Here is a 15,833-nt window from a genome sequence, read left to right on the forward strand (position 1 = left end):
TCTTAGAACTTTAGTACGCCCATTGATGAGGAATTCAATCAAAATTCAACAGTCTTTGGCCGCCAAATTGAAATTAAATTTGTTGTTTCGTGAGTTAGGATAATCATTCCTACGAAAATTTCGAATTAATTAGCTGTTGCTCAGTTGCTTGCGCTTTCATTTGCGTTAAGCCTGGTTCACACGTGCGACGAGAACAAATACAAACTGAAGGAAACACACGAGTGATTCCTCCATTCCTAGCTCTTGCATTTGGGTTTACGATTGCGTTTGGCTAGTTCACACGTGTTTTTCCTTGCGTTTGCATTTGTGTTTGCGTCGCACTTCTGAACCAGGGTTTAGGCTACTGTGCCTCCCCCGCGAAAATCGTGTACACGAATGAAAATAGAGACTGCACTGCTCAGGAAAAACGTGATTTTATTGCAACTGAATATACACGAATTTTTTTAAACCTGGAAATGTTGACTAATTCATGTATTGGAGAGGTTAAGCATGACGTTTACGGCAAACGGCAAACGGCAAACGGCAAAAATTGAACTTTTGGTGCCTGATTTGAGCCGTTTGTACAATTTAGGGAAATGGTTTGCATTTACTGTGATTAAGAGATTTTTTTCTTATTTCTCGACTGGCTTTATTTAAGTGCTAAAGAAAAAGCGAGCAAAATCAGAATTATTTTTGCCGTTTGCCGTTTGCCGTAAACGTCATGCTTAACCTCTCTATTGATGAGGACGGCTTCCACCCCTCCCAGTGGGCCGCAGACCTAAGATTTTCTTAGCCTGTTCCAGGTTAACGAAGGTCAGTGGGGCGAAAAAGCGGGTGAGCGCGAAAGCGGACGAGGAAATTAAAAAAGCGGTCCTTTTCTTCCCCCGCTCGCTTCGTTCGCCCCACTGACCTCTCACTATTTCGCCCCATTGACCGAGAGCCTGGACCTAGCAAAGAATCTTTGCACCTTTTTCACAGCGATTCCACATGTATCACGTGATATGTTTGGCTGTAACATGATCGACTATTAGGTGTCACGCGGTAAAAAGCAGTCGACTGCTAACGAACTTTATAAGCACGTCACTTGTTATATAACGTAAGCGTGCCTAGCGTTTGGGAGCTAAAACTGAATGCAAGTTAAGTCGAAAAAGTTTAATCGAAAAGGTTAGTTAGAGGACGAGAAAAGCCATGGAAATCTAAAAGCTTGACGAGTTTCCGAATCACGGGTCTACTTCTATTCCAAGATGAATGCCGTCATTTTATTGAAAACCCATATTTGAACCATATTTGGAGAAATACAATGTTACTGTTTGAAACAGTGCGTCAAGTAATAAACAAAATGACCCATACTAATGTCTGCTAGGCAAATGCTCTATCTCAATTAGATATTTTTTTCTGTTCTCGTACCCGATTCTCGTTACTTTCCTCAATGATTTATAAAAAACTACTTAACCGAAATGGCTAAAATAAACGCTACTATATTGCAAAACTGGTAAAAATGGCGCCCAATTCTTTGCCTGGCACTTACTTCAATCGCCATAATGATTCATAATATTCAGTGCTGCTCGAGCGTGTAAATACAAAATACAACGAAAAAATAAAGAATATGAGAAAAAATCAAAACTGTTTCTCACTTTTTTTTTTATCTCATACACGCGTTATTCTCCGTGCTTTATATTCCAGCAAAGCACGCTCAAATTCACTAGGTTAATACTGAAGATATATAACAAGAAATAAAACCTCAGATACTTTGTCCTCGTAGTCTGATGAAGACAATAGTACAATATACAGGATTATATGGTAAATTAACTTGAGGCTCTCCATCTTGGTAACTCGTCCGTAAAGTTCGATGTTGGTATCAAAAATATGGATAGGTCTTTAAAGATACTTGGCATGCATCTTTTTTTCGTATGATACGCCGTTAAATTACATTTTGAATGAATCCTGGAGTCGCTGAAAAAGACTCTAAACCTGTGGAAGTTCTTTGGGCAAAACAAACTACTGTTATATATATATGATGATGCAAGTGCGACCATACTACTAAAAACCTGAAAAAAATTTTCAGGCTCTGAGCGGGAGTCGAACCCACGACCTTTGGTTCGACTCCCACCCAGAGCCTGAAAATTTTTTTCAGGTTTTTAGTAGTATGGCCGCACTTGCATCATCAAATATATATTTTATTGCTACTGCTGGACACACATTCACTCATCCCAAACTACTGTTGTTTGCAGGAAAAGATCTATCAATCCCATTTTTAATGTCTTCCATGCTCTTCTAGGAAAATTATTAAAATAGAAGAATTTATTAACTTAATTATATGGCAGAAGGATAATAATGATAGTAATCACTTGTTTTCTAGCTTTTTCTGTTATCTGCAAGCAATCTAATCCTAATGTAACAAAATTCTTGACAAACTTAATTATATGGCAGAAGGATAATAATAATAGTTATCACTTAGCGGCTGCGAAGGAGACTAAGTCTTAGGGACATCTTTGATAGACCAGCGGTGGCTTTCAATTATTCTTCAAGGATTTTCATGGTGATCACACTTCTTACGAAGACCAGTCGAACGTTTCTTCATAAGGATGTTTAAAGCACGTTCCATATGTCTCCCAAGTAGGTGTAGGTAGACAGAACATCAGCAAGGTTTTCCCGACTCATTTAAAGAGAATTTTTCTGAATCAGAAGTTTTCTTGACTACTTTTAGATCACCAGGGTCACGTTGACCAACACCCAACTTGCTGTAAGTCAGCGCAACATCAACATGCTCTGGTCCAAGCTTTCTCTGCTTGATGTCTTGAGCACGTCCATGATGCTCTTTGGCCTTCTGCAGGTCTCCTAAGTCACCCTGTACCGTACCTAAGTTTAGGTACGTACCTGCAACGTCAATATGGTCGGGTCCAAGCTTCTTTAGCTGAATGTCCAGAACACGTTCATAATGTTCCTTGGCCTTCTGCAGGTCACCCAAGTCATACAGTACAGTACCTAAGTTCTTGTACGTACTGGCGACATCAACATGGTCTGGTCCAAGCTTTTTGAGCCTGATGTCTAAAGCACGTTCATAAAGTTCCTTGGCCTGTTGCAGGTCACCCAAGTTATGCTGTACAACACCTAAGTTATTGTACGTTGTTGCGACATCAACATGGTCGGGTCCAAGCTTTTTTATCTGAATGTCTAAAGCACGTTCGTAATGCTCTTTGGCCTGCTGCAGGTCACCCAGGTCACGCTGTATAGCACCTAAGTTAAAGTACGTAGTTGCGACATCAACATGGTTGGATCCAAGCTGTTTCATCTGAATTTCTAAAGCGCGTTCATTCAGCTCCTTAGCGTGCTGTAGGTCACCCAAGTCCTGCTGTACAATACCTAAGTTATTGTACGTACGCGCAACGTCAACATGTTCGGGTCCAAGCTTTTTCAGCATAATGTCTAGAGCACGTTCATAATTCTTTTTGGCCTGCTGCAGGTCACCCAAATCACACTGTACCTTACCTAAGTTAAAGTACGGACGCGCAACGTCAACATGGTCCGGTCCAAGCTCTTTTAGCCTAATGTCTAGGGATTGTTCATAATGCTCCTTGGCCTGCTTAAAGTCACCCAAGTCACACTGCACATTACCTAAGTTATAGTAGGTACGCGCAACATCAACATGGACAGGTCCAAGGTTTTTCAGCTGAATTTGCAGAGTACGTTCAAAATGTTCTTTGGCTTGCTGCAGGTCACCCAAATCATGCTGTACAATACCTAAGTTATTGTACGTACACGCAACGGCAACATGGTCGGGTGCAACGTTTTTCAGCTGAATGTGTAAAGCATGTTCATAATGCTCCTTGGCCTGCTGCAGGTCACCCAAGTCATGCTGTACCTGACCTAAGTTAAAGTACGTACGCGCAAAATCAACATGGTCGGGTCCAGGGTTTTTCAGCCCAATGTCTAAAGCACATTCATAATGCTCCTTGGCTGGCTGCAGATCTTCTATGTCGTGCTTTACATCAGCCAAGTCGGTGTTAGTACTTGAAACATCAACATGCTTGTGTCCAAGCTCAGTTGGTTCCTCCTCAGCAAAAGCTTTTAATTTAGAAAAACCACGCATCAATTTTGTTTATCTAGTTAAGTACGTGACTGAGTTTATGGTCATTAGCTTGTTCAATGAACATTAATGAAGAAGGCGTCAAAATCAACCAAACAAATCATGGCAAATGTCTCGGACGAAAACCTATCCTGAAAGGAGCGCGTACATGCAATTTTGAAAAAATTCTCTTCCAGTTTCGGTGCACTTCAGCGAGTCAGGCTTTGTATTTCCATGCACACTGCTATTAAAATATACAAAGGTCTTATTGCACCGCACTTTGATTACCGCAGATTTCTTTGGGATGGCTACTCTCAACAGCTGAGTGAAAAGGAAACCTACAAAAAATGCTATAAAAACTACAAAATCGTGCTGCTAGATTAATTACTAAATCCAGTTATGATACGAACTCTAGCGAACGAACTCTATCTTCTTAATTCGCTTAGCTTGGAGAACTTTTCGATAAGAACGGCGAAGCAAAAGGCGAATTTAGGAGCCCAGCGCGCGAGGCGCGCCAGCGGAGCACCATAGGTAAGAAATTTTAGTAAACCCATGAAGCCGAGAAAATTTGGTAGTCAATTGAGCGTACGAGTGAGCGACCGTCCGTTCAGACTCTGGGGGAGGGTCAGTGAGGGGAGTCACAGGGCAATTTCTGCTTTTGGATTTGACGATGTAACATGTTCACTCCGAAAATTTCGTCCTACAACGTAACCTTCGCGACGACACAAACATTGTCTCTACCGCAACCAAGAGAGAGTCACTATTAGGGCGAGCCTTGCCCGTATTGCACCGGTCGATGTCGAAAGATGGATGTAGAAAGATTGTTATGCACATAACACTGAAAGCGAGTGTAAGCGAGGAGACTGCAAAGCATCATGCACGCCTGGAGCCATGAAAGCATGCTGTAATTGAAAGATTTAAATTTTTTAGTTCAAAACTCTCCATCTTTGTTTGAACAAGTGTCTCTTACCTGTCGGTTCTTCGAGATCCACAAACTCTTGTTCTCCTCTCGATTCCAAGTCTCCTCTTAGCTCAACTGGCCCATCATTAGCACATGCTTTAACTGAAAAAAGAAAATGTTTGACCTCATTTGATGCTAGGTGGCTATAATACACAAGTAACGTGGCGAATGACAGCCTCCTCCTCAGGTGCTCCCCTTTTTTCTTTGGACAACAGGCAACGAGCGGGAGGCGCGAGCGACAAGTGACGAGCGCGAAACGCGAGGAACCATGGGGAGGAAAAATAAAAAAAGAAGGGACTTCGGCGCCCATTTTTCCTCGCAATAAGAAAGTGCCATCTGGAAACGAGGTAATGGCCAATGAAATGTACCACAGATGTGCCTAAACACAGTTTGCTATTCCCAAAACAGCTCACAGCTTGTTGTTTGTAGGTCATGTCAATACTAACTGCACTCGTGGCTTTTGTAGTCAACTTTTTAATGTGAGAAATTACATATAATGCTGACGTAGAGATAATCCACTCATTCCACTCCCCTCTCTGCACTTTCTTTAGATCGAAAGCGGGATTAGATTTATTTCATTCATACTTGTGAAGATGCGAACTAACGCTTTGAACATGAAACCTTTCTTAACTTTTAATTCATTTTTATGAAGATGCGAACCGACGCTATGAACATGAAACCTCTTTTAACTTATTATTCATACTTGTGAGGACGCCTTGCTTCAGTCTTTATTCATATAAGTCTGAATAAACAAGATTTTTTATTATTCTTACTTTTAAGCTTTTTATTTATTACCTTTTAGTTTTGTACGTTCACGTTTTAACGAGTTGTTTTGTACTCACCCATGAAATGTGGGTAATAAAAGTCAACATTGGTCACGGCAGCTACACGGTAACCATTTATAGCACCAAAAGAATTATACCAGTACTACCTCCCCTGGGGTGAATTTGTCTTCCCGCTCGTATGGTTATTAGAAATTTCGAGAAATCCGATGTACGTTAAATTAACAACGTACCTGAATTTTCCGCTAAAGACAATTTGCATGCCAAGTAGTCCTCTTCCAAGATAGTTGTCTTTAGCGTTATGGACTCCATATCAAGCTCGTCCTTAACCTTCTCTGTAATGAGGCACTCTTCGGCTTTTGCATTTAGGTGACCAGAACGATAATCATCCCACAGCCGTTCAAGAATCTCCAGGGTACCACATTTGACAATTACTTGTATGCTACTAAGATGATAGCTTACATCCATCAGGTAAAGATGTCCTACTAAGTACACGTTAAAGTCGCGTATTCCTTCAATTGAAGAGAGATCAAATTTTCCCATTGCATCAACAACCTTCTTTCGCATATACATGTTCACCTTTTCTCTTGCTTCTTGAGAATCTTGCTCTTTTGAGTTCCTACTAATAGCACCAGCACAGCTGATCTTAAAAGACAAATTACCTATAACAGCAAAATATATTAAGCTTTAATATTGTTTCCTTGATAAGGAAACGTTCATTTGGTTATGGGGTGGGGGGAGGGCGTTGGTTTTGATTTATAAGGAGGATGTAAGGAGAAAGTCAGCCAAAAAATTAGGGCTTCAAAGGAAGGCCAGCAGAAAAAGAATAGCAAAGCTCTTAACATTATAAAAATAAATAAACTACATATAGACTAGAGATAGCTTAGGAAACAGAATAATCAGCAACACAATATAGTTTCATTTAATATAATTTAGACAAAAATCTCAACATAAATGTACTCCACTGTTGCTTAACTTATACATACCTCGTTCAGGGTTTGGTTCGGACCTTTTTCGTTTCAGACCCTTTCTATCTTTACTTGATTCTTCTTGGTCTTTGCTTGAAGCTCCAATCTTAGCAGTAGCAACAGGGTTTTTTCCTGTCTCTTTTTCCTCTGGAACTGGACCAGCAGGAAGCTGAATGGCACAGGTTCCTATAAAGATATGTAATGATGACTAAAAAAGAAATGAATCAGAGGGATCCAATCGGTTCCAGTGGATATGTTGTGGGTCGAATTAAAAGGGGCTGTGTGTCATGGATTTTAACAGATATTTGAACAGCCAAAATATATATTTGTGTCGTCGTAGGAAACCTAAAAACAATGGCCCATTTTTATTAACAATTGCTATTAATATTAATAAGAGCAAGTGAAACTGTTGACAAGCCTCTTTGACTGCAGATATATGGTTAGAATGGAAATGAAAATATATAACTTGAAAAAATTGTTTTTAAAAACTCGATACTAATTTCTAAATTATTTATAATAATAATAACAATGATCATCATCATCATCATCATCATCATCATCATCATCATCATCATCATCATATAATAATAATAATAATAATTGCTCTTTATTAAATTCCAAAGAAACAAACGTTCTCTGTCACAAAATATTAATACGAAACAATGTTTATAATGTGGAGTTCAGCACATCAATTATTCATTTAACATTGCGGAAAATATCTGGAAGAATCCCATATGAATGGGATGTGGGGCTACTTGTTGGAAAATTTGAATTAACCCTCATCTGGGCAATATTGGCTCAAGTTATTTTGAACCCTAAAAGATACAATTTTGCATGCCTGATTGGTCTAGACCACAAACAGTGTTTTTATTTCTTAATGTGCAAATCCTAAACAAGACCTCCCTGGCTAAATAATAATGGCGTTCTGTCCTGAACACCCTAAGTGCAGAGACCGTAATTTAAACCTCTAAGTGAGATAATGAGTCCACCTGTCCTTTCATATATAAGTCCCCTCCCCCAGGCACGGCCAGAGAAAATAATTACCATGAATGCAACAAAACTGCTCTGCCAAGTCTTGGCGTTGTACAAGTTTATGTGTTAGTGCATGATACAAAGCCTGGTATGTCGCAGCAGAAGCTTTTTCTTGTTTCCAGTGTTTTAACATGTGGATATCCCTTTTCAGACAGTTGGTCATGAGCTTCATGTATTCCTTGAAGCTTTGCATCATTGATGTCTAGCCGACGCCCAAGTTTTTTCCAATCTCCTGCAATTTTTTGACCCAACTCTTCTAACTCTTCACCTGTGGGTGTGCCTTGTTTTACTACATGGAAAAATAATTATATTATATAGTTAAGGTGGTTCACAGTACTTCAGGGCTTCGAGTCTTAATGGTATTCTGACTATTACATCTAAAATAAGTCTTTCATGTACTACATTTAATATTTTGATGTTCCAAGGCTGACAACTTTTAAACTACTAGCTGATAGTTACTTTTCTACTGTTCTACCCCTGATAGCTGAAAAGCTAAGGACTCTCCCTTTTTCCTCACTCAAGTTGGAATTTTTAAAAAATACTGCATCCTTTGGGGGTTTTTTTTGTGGGGCTTAAGATAATTAAAGCATCAAATTTGGCACAGTGATAACTAGTATTCAATTAGCTGATCAATTTTCAGCTAAGGGTTTGTTCAAAATTACTCCAGGGGGTCACTTTTTAGGACCCAGGGGGCCGGGGTGGGTAGCATATGAGCTTTATGGTGAAATCACTGAACTCCTTGGGTTTAAAGCACTATATTTTTTGGAACGATAATTCATAGTATTTAATGAGCTGACTAGTTTCTATGGCTCCATCTAAAATTAATTCTATCAGGGGATTCTTTTTTGGAACCGGTGGGGGAAGGAGTGGTTCCCTTGGGAGCTTTATGGTAAAATTATTGGGCATTTATATTAAAAACACCAATTTTTGACATGGTTATGATGATTATAAATAATAGCGCATTTATATACCACATTTTCCATAGGTACATGTTCAAATGCGCTGTACAGTACATACTGTAATTTACTACACACAAAGGCCAGACTACAACACCGGGAGCTGATCGTGCCCCACTCTGCGAAAAGCGTGTGGGTTCTTTAACGTTCCCTACTGTAAGACTGAGGATACAGGAGATGGGGCCTACAGTTTTTCATCCTAAATTCCAAGAAGACTAGAATGTCTAACCCCCCGGGGGAATACTCCCATAAATTTCGGATAGGGGTGTGCCGCAAAGGTTCTTAAACCCTGATCCTATTTAAGGATAAATAAAGCGAAAATTGATACCCTTTTTAAGGCACAAAACCGAAAAATGACACCCTATTCAAGGGGAGGAGAAGCGTTCCGTGACGACCCAAATAACGGCTAGTCATGCACGGCAAAACACAAATCCTTATAAAACCGCTTTACTAATACTTGAACGGATAGTACAGTTTAAAGATCCCTTTTTTTCGCTTAGCTAGGCGTTTATATTTTAGCTGATAGAATTTAGGTACCCTATCTAAGGATCACACCAGGAAATGCCAAAAGGAGCAAAAATGATACCCTATTTAAGGACCGAGAACCTCAAAAACCATACCCTATCACCCTATCCCGCGGCACATACCTATATAGCCCATATATGGGAGTACCCCCCCCCCCCCCGGGGGGTGTAACCATTTGCCAATGTTATTACAAAGGCAGCTAGCACATTGACTGACCTCAGTTAATTTAAGACCCTGAGTGTTGGTCTGGTCTGGGGTTATATGCTTCTGGTGTTATATGTTGTTGTAATGTTGTGCAACATTACTAAATTAACAATAATTATTCACTGAAGTGGAGGTGAATAGTGGTGGATATTTACCGAGCCGCAAGGTAGCGAGGTAAATATCCACCACATTCACCGACACTGAGGTGAATAATTGTTTTAGTAATTATACCACACAAATTGAATAATTAGCGGACTAAAACATCACGGCGCACGAAAGCAGTTTGTTTCCTTTTAGCTGCACGGAGGTGAATAGTACTTTGCTAATCACCTCCGAGTTAACCAATCAGCGCGGGCGAAAAGCACTATTCACTTGTGTGGTTATATACACTAATGGGAATTTAACTTGCTTTGAGAGAAGTAAGGTGTTAATTGATTAACAGTCAGAACATACTGAGAAGGAAAAATTTTGAGGCCAGGAGGGGGCAAGGAAGGGACTCCCTCTAGTGTCCCTGAATTACTTCAATTTCACAGTTGTTAAGTATGGGAAATTATAAAGGACCCTAAAGGGCAAAATGTTATTTAGGTATAGATTCTGATACAGTGGAACCCTGATATAATGATCCTTGATATAACGATATTCCCCATATAACGATGAATATTCTATGTCCCGGAAAAAGTTACAGTAAATGTATGGGACAGAACCCCGATACAACGATCTTCAATATAACGATATTCCCGATATAACGATGAGCATTTAGCAGACTGAACGTAAAATCTTCCTCAATATAACGATATTATCAGTACACAGTCACAAACTAAGCAAAATATTGAACTTAATCCGCAGTAACATAACAGTAATTTAGTAATCTCTAACGTTTCTGACAACAGCTTTGTACGATGATATACGAAAATGATACTGTATTCTAAGCCTCTTAATTATCCAGTAAAAAAGTATATGTTAGCTTTAACCCCAATATAACGATATTTTTGGTAATTTTACGGCCACATCGTTATATCGGGAGTTTCGATATAACAATTTCTCGATATAACGATATAATTTTACTGCTCCTTTGGCATATCGTTATATTGGGGTTCCACTGTAACAATTACACTTAATCAAGAAAAAATATTTGTAGTATAAACCTGCAAATAACTATGGCAGGTATAAGGCTACTACTAGAAAAGCCAGTTAGTGAATAAATAAATTATTAGGAAATTAATTGTATCAGGGAAAATTAGAGAATGAAGGATGCTCACTTTTTCCTCTTGTTAATTAAAGAACAAACTTGTCTAAATGGGCAATTATAGCTGGAAACATAATAGGTAACTTTTCTTAAGTGCTTCTACCCTGCTTCTAATTTAACAATAGAGTGTTTCTGTCGAGGAACTATCGGCTGATAGTTGCCCCGCGGAAATTTGATGTTCTTAAAACAAATATTAGCCCGAGAAGCGAAGCTTCGAGGGCAAATATGCTAGTTTTAAGAACATCAAATTTCCAAGGGGCAACTATCAGACCGATAGTTCCGAGAGAGAAACACTCTATTGTCTTTATTGTTCACCACTAAATTTTCTTCCACGCGCACATACAAAAACAAGCATCGTGAATTATTTTTACTTTTGAGGATAAAAAACTCAATCGAAAGCCGAAATTTAACAAACGAAACAAAACCAGACGAGAAACCCACTAAATGCAGTGAATTTGGTTGGGTTTTTTTGTCTGCTGGCAGCTTGTTTACAAAAAACAGTCACGGGCGGGCGGGCACTATCGATCCGGGCATTTTTCACGGGAGGGCACTATGAGCTGATAGTGCCCTCCGGCGGACGGGCACTATCGCGTTACGTGTTCAATTTAAACCAATCAGAATCGGAGAAAAATTAGTGGTGAACTATAACCATTGATAGTACTTGTGCACCTATCACAATTAAGGTAGAGGATGAGAGACCTGACATACCTAGGAGAGGCAGTATTTGAAATTAGCTGAGATTTTCTGTTTAAAATTATATTCTCCACCCCGGGTCACTGGGCATAATTGATGCCTAGATGGCCAAAAGAGTCACTAAATACCATTAAAAATTTTGTTAGTAAACCCAATAAAATAGTAAGAGCCTTTAATACAGAGAGATAATGCACCTATCAATGTTAAGCTGCTTGGGAGGGGGGGGGGGGAGAGGTCGAGCATAGGCAAGGGATTTGACAGTAATTATTTTCTCGAAGTGGGGACTTTTGACCGTTTTTTACAACATTTTATTGAAGTTTAGTCACTCGTTTGAACATCCACAAATGCTCTGGGGTTGGGCATTTGAACAGAAAATCTTAGCTACGTTCAAATGCCCGGCCTATGCCCTGTCTCCCCCTCCTGTGGCTTAACATTGATAGGTGCATAATTGAGGCCCTGCCGAGGTAAATTCGGACAGGCCACATGGCCTAAAAAGAAGCAACAGAATTAATCATAGAAATTATGAAATCACGACAAAAGGCAACCTTTTTTGCCAAAATTTCAACAGCAATGCCAAGGCGATGTAAAGTATGATAAAACAGTGAGGCATTTAAAATTCAGACAGGCGATACAGCACCGTTCACCACCACCCCACCCCCGTCTCGACAGGGCCTTATGACTGTTGCCAAATCGCTCACTCACCTATGCCCACGTCAGTTTTCTGTGAGGAGCAGCCGTGAGAAATTTCTTCCATCTCCAAAGTTCAAAACTCCAACTGCAATCGCTTCGTCGTCAGCGGATCGGCAGAAGCCAAGATAGTCTTGCTGTTGAAATTTGATGTTATTTCTGCATCGTCCAGGATATTAAAACTGCCCTTCTTTGTGTGTCAACTTGAAAAGTTTCTCCTGAAATAACTCAACGACACGACGGGAAAGTTCAATGGCGATGTACTTCCCCTCTCACAGCTAGAAGAGACCCAGTAGACAACAGTTGGTTCTTCTGAATTGAGGGGTATGATGCCTCAAAAATTAAAAGATTTTGAACCAAGCCGGAAGCTCGAGTCGATGAAACACGAAACAGCAGGAAACAGCCCTGAACTTCTCAGCAAAAACTCTTATAAACGGGTCTCTAGATGATAACCATTAATTTTGAAAGATTTTCTCCAGTCGCTGGTACGGCTTTATCACTAATCGTCACTAGTAACAGCACAAATTTCGCTCCACTAAGAAATAATTCCGACGGTGCGTTATAGACGCTTTGCTTTGCCTGCAATATGATCGCGGAAATTGATCGCGGGACAATGGGAGTTGCCGCAAGCCGTGATTGGCGTGTCACGCAGTATATATGTAACACACGTGCTTCTAAATACGCTTTCCGTGACTGATTTACATGTAAGTGCCCCCAGTGAGTCAAAATAAGCCTCACCCGGTAATAATTTATCCAAATATGCAGGCGAGCGGTTTTGTATCACTTTTTGACTTTTAATTCCATGTTGATTCAAACGTTATTACCGCACATTCCAAATAAGAACAAATGTCACGGAAGTCAACCAGAAGCCAGAAGTTCTATTTATTGGCGCACATGACGTGTTTAATATATCAATTAACTTTTCGTTGACTTCAAGTTCTACCTTACAATTAGCGGCCAAGTCTTGCCGTGAATTAACATATGAATTTTGGTGTTTCAATTTACGCAAGTAAAATTTTAATTTTACTTGCGTAATAAAATTTTACTTGCGTAAATTGAAACATTAAAATAAAATACCTTAAGGTTACTATTGTTAGCGGCTACTAATTTTAGCGAGTTAGGCTAAAATCGCTAAATTTAGTACTCGCTAAAATTTGTCTCTGTCAAATTTAATACGCGTTAAATTAATACTCCCGCCCGCCAGAGGAATACAAAATAAAATATAGTGGCCCTATTCAACTACATGACATCGTCAGAAGGTAGGGCAACAATTACAAAGGGCTGGGAGAGAGCTGGGATTGCCGGCATCGTGGAGAATATGACTGATTTCCTTGACAACTGAGTACCCACTTTCTAACATTTGCAATTCACTTGCAGGGTTGTAGAATGGTCCATGATTACAAACCGGTCTAACACCTTTCGACCAATCATATGTGTTGTTGTTTCTTCCAATGATAATGCGTTGTGATCGTGTCTGATCAGATTATTTTACTGGGGGACTGGACGGTCTGGACGGTGTTTACCAAGTGATCATGAAAGCCCGGATCTTGTGATTTTAACAGGGTGTTTTCTCGCCTTCAGCTGAGCACAAATTTTTACTCAGTTTATTTACACCTTGTATCGCCAAAATTATAATGCTTCCAAATCTACAGCTTAGTTGGGAAAAATATATATAGTCAAAAGCAGTACAATCAATCATTTTCCATTCTTGTGAGAGTTTGAACTTTTGAGCCCTTTTTTGTCAGTTATATCATAGTTAATATAGGAAAATGGTCAGGAAGCCCGGCACACATCAAAGGAGCAATCAAAGAGGCCAAGATTTATGTTGGAAGGTCCACGACCCTGCACATCTTTTGTTTTGCGCTCATACACTATGCATGAATTACGTAATCGCTATGATTCTATTGGTTAGTTGCATGAACACACGTAACCGCCTATTGTATTTTCAGGCTCAGGTTTTGTACAGGGCCAACCCCCAAAATAGCGAACAAAAACATACAACAAAGAACTTTGTCGGGCTTCCTAAACACTTCCCTCTATTAACTTTGGTTATATCTCTTTGCTTCATCTATTATTTTTGGCAGTGATAAAAGCTACCTATTTTAAAGCCGGAAAAAGAAGCTCCTGGGAACAATCATGAAATCACAATACATGTACATTTCCCTGAATGTTCCCTTCCATGTACCGAGCACAGTCTCTAGGAATATAAATTGATGGGTTGCCATGCTTGCAAACAACAACAACAACAAGCTTTATTTGCATGACTGTAAATTTGTTACAATATTGCAAAAACTTATTAAGTAATAATAATAATAATAATAATAATAAAATAATAACATAGTAAAAAAACAAAACAAAATGATTACATATAAAAAATACATATTGAAACTTCCCTTCATATCGTTTACAATACCGTCGCTTGCATCTTGGCGTAAACACGTGTCGCCGAAACATGCGATCTAATTGGGTATCAAACGTGGCATGATTCGTCATCAAACGTTGAAGTTTGGCAGACCATAACGGCAACTTTCGCTGACAGCAATGTCAAGCGACATAAATATACGATAAAATACCGTGGGACATATTAAAATTCAGACAAGCGACACAAAACACCCCTGGCCACCCCTGCTATTTCGAAATGGCGGAAAGATTGGATGTGAAGACTTCTTCCGATGAATTGATCCTAATCTGTGTCGATATGCATTTGCAGGTTTACTTGAATCACTTCTGGTGTGAAGTTTCGCCTGTACTCAGTGTTTGTGGTGAGTATTGTGAGCGCGAAAGTTGCCGTTACGGTCTGCTAAACTCCAATGTTTCATGACGAAACATGCCATGTTTGATACGCAATTAGATCATGTTTCGGCGGCGAGTGTTCACGCCTAGATGCAAGTGACGGCATATTACCGTTTCAATCAGAAAAAGTAGTACAGTTTGAAGTTACAACAGCAATCCTCCCCTTGGCAGCATTTCTACAATTTAGGTATACTAGTTTTAATCATAGGCAAGTAATGCGTGCAGAGGGCTAGAATGGTTATTATTATAGGAATGCAATGCATGCAGAGTTTGAATGATGTTTTTTGTAACCACCACTAAAAGAAAACCACCTGTTACAAGGCAATAAATGATTTCCTTCCTTCTACAGGGCAAAACTGATTTTTTTCACAAGCAAATCTACGTAACACGGTATAATAGGCCAACCCAACTACTTGTGCTTTGTCGTCTGCTTATTAGACACAATGTATTTACTCAGAGGACAGTGAGGACTTTCCGTTTGAGAGGATACCTTTGCTCTTTCTGTGCTTGTTGTAGTGTCACCTTCGTCTAATGCCTCTTCAACTCTAATCTTCCCATCTTTTACATCAACACATTCAATCGCATAATACTCATGGATTCACTGTGATACTACAGTTGCGTTCTCGATGTCAGATTCTGTGAAGTGGAAAGGTAAAAGATCCCCGCAAAACCAGAAGCAGTCGTCGTCAGTCATATCTTTTGACAGACTGACAGGGTTGCTATCCATTATATCCTCTTTGTATTTTTTAAAAAATAACACACAAGAAGACATGTTAACCAGAAGCTCGGGTTTGAAATAAAAAATTGCTGACTTTTTTATATGCGGATTTGATTAATATGTATATATCAAAAATGTACACCACAGTGGAGCCTAGCCTGCGTTGCAGCCGGAAGTTTAGTTCGTCTGCAATGCAGGCTAAGTGGAGCCTGGAGCCCTAAAG

General features: G+C 39.6%; 1 long non-coding RNA gene across 1 annotated transcript; it reads right to left on the reverse strand.

Moving 5' to 3' along the window:
- Nucleotides 1-6,821: 6,821 nt before the first annotated feature.
- LOC144654478 (uncharacterized) lies at nucleotides 6,822-12,379 on the reverse strand. Its single transcript, XR_013570903.1, has 3 exons — nucleotides 12,115-12,379; nucleotides 7,801-8,077; nucleotides 6,822-6,942 (listed from the first exon to the last, which is right to left on the reverse strand). It is a non-coding gene; the product is annotated as an uncharacterized LOC144654478 (long non-coding RNA).
- Between the last annotated feature and the right edge of the window lie 3,454 nt (nucleotides 12,380-15,833).

This window comes from Oculina patagonica, chromosome 5 (assembly GCF_052425735.1).
Source record: "Oculina patagonica isolate OP01 chromosome 5, crgOcupat, whole genome shotgun sequence".
NCBI lineage: Eukaryota > Metazoa > Cnidaria > Anthozoa > Scleractinia > Oculinidae > Oculina > Oculina patagonica.